At 31.7% G+C, this 16284-nt stretch overlaps 1 protein-coding gene across 1 annotated transcript in view; it reads right to left on the bottom strand.

Moving 5' to 3' along the window:
• Positions 1-13834, bottom strand: part of LOC124540840 — a 29287-nt gene extending 15453 nt beyond the window's left edge. Inside the window, exon 1 of the mRNA XM_047118566.1 lies at positions 13680-13834. The gene's annotated coding sequence lies outside the window, so the exon portion shown is untranslated. The remainder of the gene's footprint in view (positions 1-13679) is intronic.
• Between the last annotated feature and the right edge of the window lie 2450 nt (positions 13835-16284).

The following is a 16284-nucleotide window of genomic DNA, read 5'->3' as shown; positions in this document are numbered from 1 at the left end:
TATTAAAACAGGCAAAAGTTTTATACGGAGTTTTTTCTTTCAAATAAAAAAATTCTCATGAAAACGGCTATAAATGCTCTTAATTGCATTTTTGCAAAAAACATCATGAGGATAAGCATGTGTCTAATTTCCGAGAAATTCTGCACATGTGAATCCACCATCCCCAATACTAATATCCTTTATCTCTTAGAGAGAGAATGCCTTAACTTAGCATTGCGACAATTTACAGGCTGTACAATGTACATATAATTATATCACATGGATCTCCCAATACCATATTACAGCGAGCGTAATAATATATATTTAAAACAAGTCTCTGCGTTATCTAAAATATAATCCAGGCCGGAATCCTTATGAGTTAACATAAAATCAAAGCTTTTTGAATCGTCATTTAATAAACATATTAAATGAAGCCGGTTCCGATAGCACCGGTACGGAAAATAGATTCTAACGAGAATAACCGGCAAAAAACTCAGTACTTACTCCTTTTCAACATTAAAAATACAGTCATGTTTGTTAAATACATTTATATACATATGTATGTACCTAATATATCCTGCCTGGAAGTCAACAAGGCTGCAAAACTCAGGTTGCAACAAAACAAATCTACACTGATGGCTATCACGTTGAAAGTAAGGTCTTAAATAGGTTCGGAATTAATACCGGGATTTTTTTTTATGGTGTAGCTTGGCGGACGAGCATATGGGCCATCTGATGGTGATGAGATGAGACAATGACACTGTAAGAAATATTAACTATTCCTTACATCGTCAATGCGCCTGTAGTTACACTGGCTCACTCACCCTTCAGACCGGAACACAACAATACTGAGTACTGTTATTTGGCGGTAGAATAAATTGATGAGTGGGTGGTATCTACCCAGACGGGTTTCCACAAAGCCCTACCATCAAGTAAAATTTGACTCATTAACAACGTATAATCTGCCATCGCAATAATCTTATATTGAAAATCGATAACAAAGAACGTTCGATGTTTGAACTTTCGGATAGTAAAAGTGCATGTTGACATAAAGTTAATTAAAATATTATCTGTAACGAGAATTTAGATTCTAATCGATAAGAGAACAAAGGTACGAGTTATTGTAGAAAAAAAAAACAAAAAAAAAACGTGAGATCGAATTGTGCTCAGCGCATTGTTGTCATTGTGTGCGAGGTTGTGTTCTAGGGTTACATCGTAATGTGAACAATCCTCTAAGCAATATCTGAATGTGTTATCGCTTCTTATCTTAACACCTTGTATAATATAGTATTTTAATCTACGATAAAATTTAGTTTAGTCGATAAAGTTTTATTTGTCGTTTGACGACCTGACCGATAGGTGCCATGGCCCCCAAATTCAAGAGCCAACTATGCAGCATATTATGAGACGCAAGTGTGTGTGCAAACGCAGGTGACTCACACATACACAAATCCGATGGGACGACAAATCTGAAAAGACCGGAAAGAGTTCAGCGACGCCTTTCAACTAGCAAATCCAAGCTACGATTATTTTTTTTATCCCATAACTTTTTGCCGCCTTACGTATGGTTTGAGCTCAGGACCTCTAGATCTACGGTTTTATATGAAGCCACTGGACCAACGAATCGTATATTGGGCGTATACAAGGAAGTTGTATATGCTATTTATACTTAACTAACGACAAACAAAGGAAACCTTGAAATGACGCGATATCTTTGGTCGATATCTTGACCAAGCTTAGGTATTCATTTTGGATTTCGGTAAAATCTCTAATCAAATAAGAAGCCGTACAGTATAGTAAAATGATCTCAGAAAAACCGGCATCCGAAACTCAGCGGGTTTGATTATTTGGGAATTGAATTATAGGCAAAATTGATGTCATAACTTTGGAATTCAATTTAAAGATATACGCTAATAATGGTCACAATTAGTGAGTGTTGTCTGTGTTAAAATAGTAAATAAAAAATTGTATATTAAGCTATAGTAAATCATGAATAGATCATAAATGATTTAACTGCAGTCTAGGTCACATAGGACCATCTAAGCCATGTAAATGCTGGATATGACCCTAAATAATCTTTAAATTCGATAGTAAGTGTGTTACGCTTTCACTTCCAAATTATTTAGTCGTGCGTTAACGAGTCCAGAATAGGACATCGGGTACGTAACCCCAGAAGCGGAAACTGCGAACTAAGAAATGCGAAAGAAACGTTGTCAGTTTCGCTTTCACGGCTAAGCCAGTGAACCGAATTCGATGAAATTTAGCAAAATATAGGAATCGCAAGGAAGAACATAGTATACTCTGTTTTTCCTGAAACTTTGGACCTAGAACGTAGAATCTATATCAGCAGCACATAAAATAATAGTTTTATGATTCTGTGAACGAAATTTTTTTTTATAATATTAAATAATCCGTTTAATTGATTGTCGGAAAAGAGTTTCTAATGAGATTCTGGCCGGTTCTTCTCAGTAGAATCAACAATTCGAACCGGTGATAACTTTACGTTTAATCCAGTAAATTGTCGATCTAAAAAGGCTCTCAAGACAAGAACTCACTTAAACAAAATATGGTAAAGTTTCACCATATTTTAATGGCCAAATTACATAATGGAATTTCTAAAAGTTACAAGTAGGTACATTTTTAATACAAGTATTAATTACGCAAATTATTTTATAAATAAATTTAATTTTCAAAAATTGCGTAGTTTTTAATGGAGCTTAATTGCCACTTAAGGCGTAATAGCATTAGATTTTGTATCTATAATTAACGAATAACTAGGATATTTTTTTTTATTAAGATATATGTCGTAAATAAGCAAACTCTTTGCTTGATTTACGATCCATTTCAAAGGCATTTATTCGACTAAATAGGCGGCACAGTGCTAGACAATCGCTACGGAGTTTTCGTGTGCTGTATTATCAACGCGTACTTTGTTTCTTTGGCCATGTGGCTAGGCAGGAGGATAGCCTGGCAAATATTATAATGTTTGGCCACGTGGAGGGGAAGAGAGGGGAAGAGCCGTCCCGGTGGATAGATACAGTAAAGACGTCTACAGGATCCAGTGCCCAAACTTGCCTACGAATGGCACAGAGTAGAAATGACTGGAGGAAGTTGGTGCGAAGTGTACAGGAGAGCCACACGCATGGTGGTTATGACCATCAGTAATGAGGAAACGACTAGGAATAATAATATAATTTGTGGTGAATGATAACATCGGGTCCAGCATGTGTCTATTTTTAATAAAATTCTGCCACATGTGAATTAACGCTGGAGTGAAGTGTTAATGTTGTTCTTGTTACCGCATGGAAACGGAAAGTATATATTCAAGATCTAGACCGAAGATATCCCGTCAATACAATGTTAAAATTATTTTATTTAATCTTAAAATGTTTGGCAAAGGTAATAGCTTATTATTCGATGTTTGTAATCGTTTCTGATTTGATTGATTGATTGATAATGTTTAATTGATAAATTATATTCAAACTGATTGCCAAACCGACGGATATGTCGACACACGACTTAACCGATTAAACTTGAATTTTGCACAATTCAAGGTGACGTATGTTCTTTTTTATGAATGAATTATTTGAGTGCAATGATGTAGTATTGTTAATCAGGTACAAAGAATGAGGTACGACCGTAAGTTTGTTTATCTATGTATATTATCCCATCAAAAACATTAAATGTAAAAAAATGCCAAGCCTCTCGCTGCAGTCTTTCCATCGTAAAAAGTTTTGAGATCTCATAAAAGCCAAGTCCTATTCAAATTATTATGTCGTTATAAATCAACATTTAGTAATTGTATCAATAGTTTTCTTTATATTATAATTATAGAGGCTTGGCATTTTTTTACATTTAATGTTTTTGGTGGGATCTCATTTATGTTTTGTAAGTGTATTTCTTTCTTTTTTTAAGGTGACCTCATAATTTCTTGGACTTCAGCTACTGCTTTGCTTAGAACCCATTCTCTATCTCTATCTTACTTCTAAGGTAGACAAGTCTGGGCGATATATACTTCGGAGTCGATTATATTCAGCCATTACTGTCTCCTGAGCCCAAGCGCGCATACAATATTTATCGCTGTACAAAGGAGCTTTAAAATTTAAAGAGTTATGAATTTTCTGTGTTAATTTGTATTAATTGTAGTCACATGTATTCATCCAATTGAATACTTACATAACGAAAAAAGTTAACAATGCAGTCAAAATCCATACACAATGTTCTTGCCAAACCGAAAATATAAAATTGTTTTATATGGTATATTTAATTTTTTTATAATTTTTCCTCTATATGTAGCTAATGTCCTATCTTGATGCAAAATTTGAAGTTTCTAAGTCTGCTAGAAGTACCTTAGATTTTTGATGATCGGTCAATGAGTCAGTGAGTGACAAAATGTTGTAACTTTGATCGATCGTAAATCCTAAAATATTAATTCAATTGGCATGTAATTTCAAACTCAAGCTTGTTCTAATGCCTACTATTAGTCACCGAAAATCCAAACTCCTAGCTTTGTCCACTTCGAAGATATAGGGGGGCGAAACAGCCGCGAATAGCTTCGAGAAAAGATGGTACGGCCGTGCCCGTTTTGCTCGAGACTTGGCTGGGGCATTGCCGTGCCCCCAGAATATAAATGGAGAAATATTTTGATTCGACGGGCGGCCATGTTTGACGTTTACGGGCGCGTTCAGGTTGTATGTAGAATGTTTATTGTTAGTTAATAAAAAAAGTTTATAAAAATATATGAAAAGTAAATGATAAACCGTATTTGTTTAGTTTTAGTTATTTCACCCGAACGAAGCCAGGTGGCAATTTAGTATGTATATAAGTGTGTATTTAAAAATTGATCCGTTGTATATAATATACATACACAGAAGAATAATACGAGTATACGTACGTATCAATAAACTCTATTAACATTTGGATCGTATATGGTTTTTTTTTTATGTGTGTGTTTGTGCCTGTACCTATTTAGATGGCTTAGATTGAAGCGGAGTAAGTATAATTAGAAAATCTGAATTTGAAAAAAGAAACATTCGAACTCAGGAAGTCGCTGTATAAACGAACCTCTTAACAAAAGAGACAGTCATTACTTGTCCAACAACAACAACAACAGCAGCCTGTAAATTCCCACTGCTGGGCTAAAGGCCTTCTCTCCGTTTGAGGAGAAGGTTTTGGAACATATTCCACCACGCTGTTCCAATGCGGGTTGGTGGAATACACATGTGGCAGAATTTCTATGAAATTTGTCACATGCAGGTTTCCTCACGATGTTTTCCTTCACCGCTGAGCACGAGATGAATTATAAAGACAAATTAAGCACATGAATCAGCAGTGCCTGCCTGGGTTTGAACCCGCAATCATCGGTTAAGATGCACGCGTTAATCTAACGTGTAAAACGTGCGTGAATCTAACCATGAATGCCGTGAATGCGTGTTCTTGTGTATGTTACTTTACGATTGTATCTTTGAGAAATAATAAACTTACTATTTTTATTCAATCCGATAATAAGCTATAATCAAAACTAGGTCTGTTCCTTGACCTTGCTTGGATATTTCTTTTAATTTATTCAAACTGAAATTATACAATTATGTTTTACTTATCGAGGTCAATTTAGTTAGAGTTCTAATTGAGTGTAATGATTGAATCGAAATTAGAATTACAGTTATAGAGTTCAAATATCAAGACTTTTTTACAAAGAAGGTTAGTTATACTATTTTCCTGTTTGATATATGTATTATACATTAAAGTTACGTGAAGTTAGTAAAAGTTAATTATATAATCTAATTTTATTTGCCTTTGGGCAAGCACATCTGGGTAGGTATTACCCCCTCATCATGTTTTCTACCTCAAAGCATCTATACTTAGTATAGTTGAGTTCCGATTTGAAGGGTGAGTGAGCCAGTGTATCTCCTGGCACAAGAAACATAAAATCTTAATTCAATAGGTTGGTGGCGCATATAACCATATGAGAAATGATTAATATTTCTTACAGTTCTAACGTTTGAACGAGTGGCTCATTTACCAGGTAACTTGCATTAAAAAAAAGTACTAGCGATCAGCCCCGGCTTCGCACAGCTACTTGTTATGTGCCTTTATTTTATGACTAAATTACATAAAGTCACCATAAATTGTAGCCTATGTGTTATCCTGATATATAACCCATGTTACTGTAAAATTTCATCAAAATCCGTTTAGTAGTTTTTTCGTGAAAGAGTAAAGCATACACACATACATCCTCACAAACTTTCGCTTTTATAATACGTATTAGTAGGATAATGTATTTTTTTCCAACGTTAACTGTCTCATGCCCACAAAGTCATCTCGTTAACACGAACGTATACTCAATACTAATGAATTATTAACTAATCAATGAATTCGTCATAAACGCTTTCGGTAGTGAATATATATTTTTATTAATATATAAGATCAATTTGTTTGTTTGGTTGAACGAATTAATGACAGGAACATTTGGTTCGATTTGAAAACATAATTTTAGTGATAGATAACCCTATTATCAAGGAAAACTTAGGACATCTTGTATATTTTTAGTATATCTTTTCAATTTGGATTAATTAATTGGTTTTTTTCTTTGGTTCTTTCATGTTTTTGTTATTATTTTAAAGATTTATTAAAGTACGACTGTAGTGTTTTGTTGCTTGAAATTTAAAATGTAAACGCCTGTAAGAGCTGTATTACACCGTACATTCATTTATATTTTATTAATATTTTGTGAATATGCTGATGGTGTTTCGAAAATCTATAAATAAAATAAAAAAAATACAGCATTACGCTGCGATTATTAAGAGGAGAAGAGTATTAATGAAAATTATTCTAAAAACGAGGAAAATGTTCCTTATGAGAGTTTCCTTTGCATGCGCTGTATAGACGGCTAAACATTCGCAAAAGTCATCAATCATGTAACAGAATTGATTGGTTCACTAATTTTTTTTTTAAATAATGTCTTATTTTCGAAGTTTTATAAACATACAAAAATCATTATCAAAATATTCATAAAAGCTTGCTGTTAAGGCCGACGGCTCGTGTGTGGCGACCCTTACTGATAATAGCGTGATAGAAAGCTAGTAGATATATGTTATAATTTCAAAAGCTCAGCTTGTCACAAATCATTTAATGCTCATAGTAATAATATTGAAAAAATATCATAATTAATTATGAATTCAATTTGTGACGTTCATTTTTTTTTTTAATTTTACGTTTATTTGTTCAAGAGGGCACAGATTATTTAGCCAATGTCAAAATTATCAAATAGAAATCCAATAAGTAGACTTTTTACATATTATTGTATTGTTTTAGGCTATGGGTTAACAGAGAGTCTACTACTATTGTGCCCTTAAAATTAATTTAAGCCTGCAATCTCGACCGCACCGTTCAATCTCCATCGTGTCTTCTCCATCGCACGTGACATAGGCGAAATAATCTGTGCTCTCTTGGCACAAATAAAAGCCATATATTAAAAAAAAAGTAGACTTTTATTCAATTATGAAACGTCATAATAAAATTTGACATTTAAAAAATAAAACTGGCACAAAATTTCGTACAATTAATAAAATCTGATATTTGCTTTATTATTTATGCAGAACCATTTATGAGTTATTAACACACGCACTTGACCGTATTTGCCGTTTCTCATACTATAAGTGTCAGCTGTATTGTCCGTGAATGTTGTGTAAAAACGCAATTGAATGAGTAATTTGCTTTTGTTGTCACAAACTTAAGTGACGGTGTGATTTCGTGTATTTATAAAACGAATAATAGTAAACGTCCTTCTGACCACAGGCTTGGTTACTATTTTCAAAGACATTTGCGCGGGAAGTATTATAGAACACAATAGGCTATTTTACTGTGTTTGAAAAAGTATTTCAAAATGTTGATTTTCAATAAATCAAAAACAACAAAAATATGTAATCACCCTTACTTGCCATTAAATTAAATTAATTTTTTTTCCCGCCAATACGCTGTCAGTCATTTTAGTGACGTCATATTGGTAAAAACTACAGTCGGGAATGTACGTCTGCTATAAATATTTGGAGTGTTTTGGGATTATAATGAATTACAATCGCTGTCGTTGGTGTGTAGTGTCTGTTTGTAAAAATACTAGCAGATAAGTTGTTTATTAAAGTAGAAGATGATGTTAGAATGAGGAATGATCGAGATTCTTATCAACTAAAATTCTATTGTATGTATGTGAGGATAATTACTATTGTAGTGTACACAGATCTGTAATAATATAATAAATATTAATACTTATATTATATATCGATATATATATATTATCTGTGTATTTATAAAGCTGTCCCCTCGAGTGACACACATCGCGGAAAGCGCGGGAATATAAAATAGATGATTGGGGGGCGGGTGAAGACGGTGTGTGTGCACGGTATATATATATGTAACTAGTAAATCGATCTTACAATCATATATGTGAACATTACAACTACATATGTTAGTAAATTCTCCTTTTTAAAACTTTTAACTTGTACAACTTTTAACTGTTTTGTAACTAAGTTTTTAAACAATTTTACTCCTTAATAATACTTTGCAGATTTCCTGTATATGTTTAAATAAATTTGATGGTAACATAACAATTACTATGAAACTTGATAGATATGTACCTAGTTATTTAACTGAACTAACAGTTTTTGGCTATATGACGTCACACTACAGCGGCTTGTGTTTTAAGTGACGTGATATACAGATTAAAAATTACGAACTTTAATGTGATAAAACAATGATGTGCTTTTATGATTCAATTTCAGATTATTTAAGTATATTTATACAATAATTTAATTTTTATCAAATTTCATAGTTAATTTGTCAGTACCGATATCACTGTATCTGAAGACGAAACTAATCAAATCAAATCCAATCAATGTTATTCAATTAAATTCACAATGAAGCGTTTTTGAATCGTCAACAATTAAATACTACCACCGTTTCGGAAAGCAGCTTCTAGCGAGAAGAAACGGCAAGAAACTCGCATAGTTGCTCTTTTTAAATAAACAGATTTACAATGCTGTTGTAAATGTCCAATTTACAGTAATTAGTGTCCTATGATGGAAGCCGAGCCTATCTCCAGGCGTTTCTTTCTGAAAGTACTCTTTTGATGAATAATATGATTTATTTAGTTATTAATTTAGTCTTAATAATCTTTTTAAATTTTGAGAATGGAAAATTGATTATATTTTCCGGTATCTTATTATATATGCGTATACCATTGCCCAAAAACGTTCTATTTACCAAACAAACGGAAACTGAGGGGTTACAAGTTTATTCTTATTTCTTGTATTAATAGTATGTATACATATATACTAGTCGAAACTAACGGCAAATATTCAAACTGCAATTCTATTGAACTATAGAATATTATGTATTCTATAATTTCATTCAAAAAGGTTTCAACCCTTTTGTCTTCAAGATGAGTGACATGCAGTTTACAATGAAACGAAAAAAAAAAACATGTCATAGGTTTCAAAATTTCTAAAAAGTTTTTGAATAAAAGCGAAGTTTCGTAGAATACAAGTAATAGTTATAGATGTAAAAAGAGTCAAAAAAGCCTAGTGGTTAGAACGTGGCGTACGTTAACCAATGATTGAGGACCAATCCAGACAAGCACAACTTAATTTTTATTTTTATTAAAAGGAAAATATCGAGAGGACACCTACAAATGTATGTCTAATTTCACAATCTCGATACAAAAATAACGAAAAATACTATTATACTGCTTTTTACTAATTTATAAAAAAAAAAAATAACAGCATAGTTACTTATTTTCCGTATTTTAAGCTTCATATAAATATTAAAATCAAAGAGGTTTCATTGCAAAAAGGTTTGAATATTCAAAGTTTAAAAATAGATTAATTAATAATGTATTCCTTTGACATATTCGGTAATACATAATGATATTAACAAATAGTTTACTAGTGATTCGATGAGTTCCGAACGGATGATATATGGAAATTGAGGTTATATAATCTGTGATGTAACGTATTGGCGCGTTTCCGGTTTCGAAGATGGCCGGTTTCTCTTAAAGAATCAATTGAATGTTTCTGAATAGAATGTTGAATTAAGCTTGTTTTAGAAACATTGTTGAGCATATATAAGTCAAAATATAATATATGTAATATATTCTTTATTTCTATTTTAGTTTTTATTGGTTAATTTATAATTTAGATAAAGATAAATAGATCATTTTGACAAATAAACACGATAAGTAAAGGTAAATTTATAACGCCTTGTTTCCTTTTCCGCAAATTTAATACATCCTGGATTAAGTGCACCCTCGCTGGGTCTAATGTTCTTTTAATAAAATTCAATTAAAAAAAAATTAAATCTTATGATTGAAGAACGAACGAAAACGTTGGTAGTCATTTTAAGCCTGGGTCTTGCACCGGATTATTTTATTGATAATTTAACGGACCATTCGGCAATCACCGCTAGTAGGCACTATAGGTAATAAATTTTAGACATCTCTTAATGCTCTTAAACAAACCTAGAAAACAATATTATGTCATGTTATGTTGTATTATAGGTTCAATTGTTGTTTAGCATTAGAATTGGGTCCATGACTAACCTGACTCAAATATAGATATTCGAGTCAGGCCGACATCTCTTGTAGGGCTTTGTGCAACCTTGTCTGAGTAGGTATCACCCACAAATTAAATGTTCTTATAAAGCAATATATACTGTTGTGTTTCGGTTTGTGTAACTACAGGCACAAGGGAAGTAATCCTTGCTCCCAAGTTTATAAGGAATGGTTATTACGTTTTAAAGAGTTTTGACTAATAGGTGTTAGTGACCACCTCCATCAAGTGGCTCGTCACTTCCCTATATCGTAAAAATCCCATTCGATGATGAGTTAAGATTTATAAAATGTACTTCGGTATTTTTGGGCCATAAAATAAATAAACGCAGATAGACTTTGAAAATTTTCCCCGAAATAGCTGCTGTGGGCGAAGTCAGGTCAGGACGTGGCAAATAACTTCAATTATTGTGAACGTAATGTCAAGTACGATAATGCATTCAAAGTCGTGTGTAAAGCTTATAGCAAGTCAGGTCGCACCGTTCAAGGTGTACAACTTTCCTACGTAAACTTTAACATTTCTGTTCTTCAATATATATTATTTGCAATTAAATTTTAATGTTACTTAACAAACGAGTTCGATTTTGAATTTACTTGTGACTTTGGTATGTAGAATTTATGTCAAGCAAGTAGGCGGCCTGGCAATTGGGTCACTTAATGGTTATTTACCATAGCACCTAGACATTGATGTGAAATGTTTAATATTCCTTACATCACTAATGCTCCCAAAACCTTGGAAATTGTGATGTTATACCCCCTTCCTCCTTATATCGACCAACAATACATGAATACAAGTGTTGGTGTTTGGTGGTAGAACGTTTTATGTGTGGGTGGTTCCTACGCAAAAGGTTGGGCAAAGTGTTGAACTTTGAATCACCTACATACCACTGATAATCTTGGAATATTTAGGAGTTGACATCAAGTGTCCCAGGAAATAAATGGTCTGTGCATTCTTTATGTAAAATTATCCGTGATAATGAAGTCGTATATACATATATAATATCATTACTTAATGATGTTGTAATCAACTCCGATTTAAGGACAAAAAACAATCATTGCTCTGGCAATTCTTCCTACACAAGTAATATATTTTTAAGAGAGTGAGATAAAAACATGTCCAGAATATCTTTTAGAGATTACTATCTACTGCATACGTTTAATCTATATTCTTCTCGAAGTTCTAATAAAACTAATGTAATTCTTACTAGATGGTCACAAAATTAATAGGGACTATTAAAAAATACAATTTTATTACTTTCCGTTACGACGGATGTGAACTATAATGACAAAATCTAGTGTAGCTTTAATGAACGAAGGAAAAAGAATGATGAGTAAAATGAGTGAACGATGAATGACTTTGAAAGATTTTATTTTATAATTGAAGTTTTACTAATATCTTGTTAAATAAATATCGATGAAGACATAAGCTTGGGTTTTATCAAATAATTTTAAATCTTTTAATTGGTATTGTTTGCCATTTTGTTATAAGCGTTTTATTACCATTCTATAAATTGTGTTTTTTTTTAAACTAAGACAGGATAATTTTCTGACGAAGAAATTTGACATTTGAACATCTGACAAATGTACTTTCAGAAACATGCTTCAGATTAGCGTGGGGGTTAACTTTAACTCAAGAAATGGAGATCTCAGCGTGCTTGGTATTCGATAATTTGATTTATAATTATAATTGTTAAGGTACATGGAGAAAAAAATTTGTTACAACTGTTAATTTTGGTTCATTCCACATATCGAAATGAAGACATATTTACCTACGTTAAAAAAAATAATGTTTGAAGTTTTATAAATACTGTCTTCGATTACATTCAGAAGTATATATTTTTATATATATAAATATAGTCAGGCGGTTAAATAAGCTACCTGTTGTATTGGCGCTGTAAAGAATATTAACATGCCCATGCACCACTTCTGGTAAATATATTATTGCCAATATTTGGACTGAATTGGACTGTATATTACTTTTGTTGAGTAGATAGTAAGGTTTTGTTTGTTTGTAAGATACAAAGCCACCGATTATAGCTAACGTCTTTCTTTCTTATAAGTTCGATAAATCTTTGCCTTCCCTATATAGATAATGAGTGTCGACATTTTTTGTAACAGCATCATCACGAGACTAAATATCTTAAAGATTATTAACCCATACATAAATTAACATAAAAAGCTTAGTAGTCTGTCTGATTGGGACAAGTCTGCCTTTATGAACTTATATGTTCTGGTATAGTTAATTAAAATTAAATAATAAAATAACAATAAATAATATAACAATAAATTGCTCGTCGCAATGATAGAATCAATCAACAGTTCACAGGGAGTTTTCAACTCAGAACACGTGACACGAGTAAAACTTAGGATCAGTAACTATCCACTTAAACGTTACGTACAAAACGCTTCATTCAATTTTCAAGTATTTTAAACTCGATTCACGCCCAATAAACTTCCAAACTAAAATACGCAATACTGTTGAATACATTAAGAATTTTTAATTTAATTATTTTTAAAAAAAGGTACCTACATTAAATCGACTTTAAATCTTCGAACTATGTTATATAACAATAAGTAAGGCATTGGTGGTAAGTGGTACCACCACCAATGATGTAATTAAGGATCTACCACGTATTGCACTTAACGATACACATACTTATTAATATCATATATACATCTTAAATTTAAGATTTATATATGTACCTATGTAACGCGATTGTAAAATAATAATAGTTTAAGAATATAAGATATATTAATTAATAATAGATAGATATTTTTACAAAATAAATAAATATGAGATATCACCACATATCATCACATACATTACTCTGATCCCAATGGAAGTAGCTAAAGCACTTGTGTTATGGAAAATCAGAAGTAACGACGGTAACACCATAATACAAGTACTTAACAAATTTTAAAGCCATAACAAGGTATTTACGCCTTAATAACACATTTTTTCAAAACGTTTTTACATTAAAACCGTACAACATATTCTATTTAATTTAATACTTTTAATAGTATTTATAATGATATATCATATTTCATGAATATTTTTAAACGTAACAACACATAATAAATATTTTAAAAAAATACTCACTTAAGACTCGAGTCCGAAATGCACAGATAAATAATTAAAAAAAAAAAAACTTATTTACACATTTGATAATGTTTTGACACAAGCGTAAAAAAATTCAAAATGGTGTCCACGCGTCCACACGATCAGCGTCACTGCTTGAGTAGTGATTGTCGTTTAACTTTTCAAGACTTTTCGAGCTTGGAGGTGGATGTTCCCATGGTGTTTGTTTACGTTTGTACGCTATTAACAATAATTGGCATTATAACAATGAACGTGTTTAATATTTAATCTGTCATTTCAATGACGAACGAAACATTAAAAAAAATCGTATCATTATTCGAGCCTAATTATTCAGGCACAAGCAAAAGATTAAAAAAAAATCAAAAACTAAAAGTAATTAAAAAAAAATTTACATTTACTTATAATTTTTTTTTAAATATTATCATTGACATAAATATACATCGTTTTTTTTTTTAATTCAATACCGTATTAAATAATACTGTTCGGCTTGCCTTGAAGAAAGTACCATTGACATCCAATATTTTTGTCAAGGCTATTGCTGCTAAAACGGTTTGAAATTAATTCAAAATCCAATACCTTCTGTATGCTAGAGGCCTTAATTACTAACGCCATGTCTGAAAAAAAAGGAGCCTTCGAGCGTTTTTAAAAATCGAAATCAATGTTTTTTTTTTAATAATGTGTATTTTAATTAAATTAATTAATAAGGAGTAAAATTGAAAAATACACCTTATTATTGTAATTAGCGACCCGCCCCAGCTTCGCACAGGTCCATTTTAAGCAAAAAATCGCATAATATTAATTTGTATACATTACGTTAACGCGGAATATTAATTTTATAACGTTAAATTATTTAAGTATGTCATAAATAAAAAATATAAATAGACATTCTATTGTGTAACAGATAAAAATGTGTCTACTGTTAATAGATTCAAATTTGAATAATTTAAATGGCGAAGGTCAACGTTATTTTCTGTTACAGTTATTCGAATACCAGTTTCACAGAGAACGACTTTCGTCGTTACAAAAATTTGAAACGGTAACAGTGTAAAAGGTAATTTCGATCTCATAATCCATGCCTATTTTTTTTCTTTTTTTTTATCGCTGGAAAAACGATTTACGCGCTTCCCACACTTGATGGAAAGTTGGGGGGTGTGTGGGACTCCTTGCTTTCCTGGACGCCGAGTGCGCCCTGGTCCACAGGGTTTGCCCACTAAAAAACCAGTGGTACCCTCTCAGTCTTCGGCGGGCGCCACGGGACCGCTTACGCATGCTACCGTGACGCTTTGATCATAATCATTGCCTAAGGTGACATAATATTTGTCTGAATAATTATAATTTTTTTAATAACCATTTGGGTATACATTTACGTAGCCTGAACAAGAAGTAAGTTATGCAATAATTAGTTTCCAATGTTTTAGAGTACAGTCATTATAAGAATATACTAATTACAGCCAGTCATCCTTTTTTTATCTCGCTTTAAAAATGCTTTTTATGTGGTACTCTTTACCCTGGATGCGTTTCTTTTATAAAATTTATTAAATAAATAATATTGCGCGTGTGCGAGAGGTACAGTGAGCGAGCTGAGTGCCAGAATATACCAAAATCACTACATAGTATAAAACAAAGTGATTTTTTCTGTCCGTATATCCCTATGTAGGCTTAAATCTTTAAAATTATGCAACGGATTTTGATGCAGTTTTTTTTTTAATAAAAAGAGTGATGGAGAATGTAGTAAAGAATCACTGATAATTTTAGAAATTTCTACTAAATATCGTAAATAAACAAATTAATATTTAGTATCAGTATTGCACACATGGGCAGCAGGGGCGGTTCGCTAATTATTTAAATATTTCATTGAATAATATCATAAAAATCCATGCTTTCGACTAGAGAAAATATGTAAACAAACAAAGATACATAACATAACACACGTAAATAGCGATTGCTTTACATAATTTCAAATTACCTTAACAACAAAACTATTCAGACTAGTCTAGACTCTGAACCTAGAAAACAACAAATTATATAACATCTTTAAAAAGTGATAAAATCAAACCAATATTCTTGTATCACGTCATAAAGTAATTTCATAATTACTCGAAGCAAAACCATATGATACAACGTCATTATTATGCGAGAGAAAATGGCGGCAAAAAGTTGTTTTTTCGCGTTCAATTGCTGGGAAAATTAATCTGATATCAGTGAACGACTTGTATTGCGGACTATTTAGTAGTCGTTCGAAATTTAAATTTAAAAATAACGTTATCGATATAACGAATTTAATAACGTTAAAAAATAACGCACATTTATGTTATTGATTGAAAATGTTTTAATGAAAAAAAAAAGAAAATTGACGAAATATTTAATTGTATGTTACACTCAGATGTCATAATGTATATATATTTGTGTGGAAAGATTTACCTTTGCTTGTCCTGAATAGGACAGCCTCGATAGCTTAGCATTATTAGGTCAATGTGACCATATATAAAATATGAACTTTATTTTTTCGGTTTGTAATAGTGCTATATTATTATTATTTTTTTTTAAATTAAATAATAATATTATACCTAATATTGTGTTAATATTTTTATTTTCAAAATGACTT

This window comes from Vanessa cardui, chromosome 26 (assembly GCF_905220365.1).
Source record: "Vanessa cardui chromosome 26, ilVanCard2.1, whole genome shotgun sequence".
Lineage (NCBI taxonomy): Eukaryota > Metazoa > Arthropoda > Insecta > Lepidoptera > Nymphalidae > Vanessa > Vanessa cardui.
This window is presented reverse-complemented; position numbering and strand designations above follow the sequence as displayed.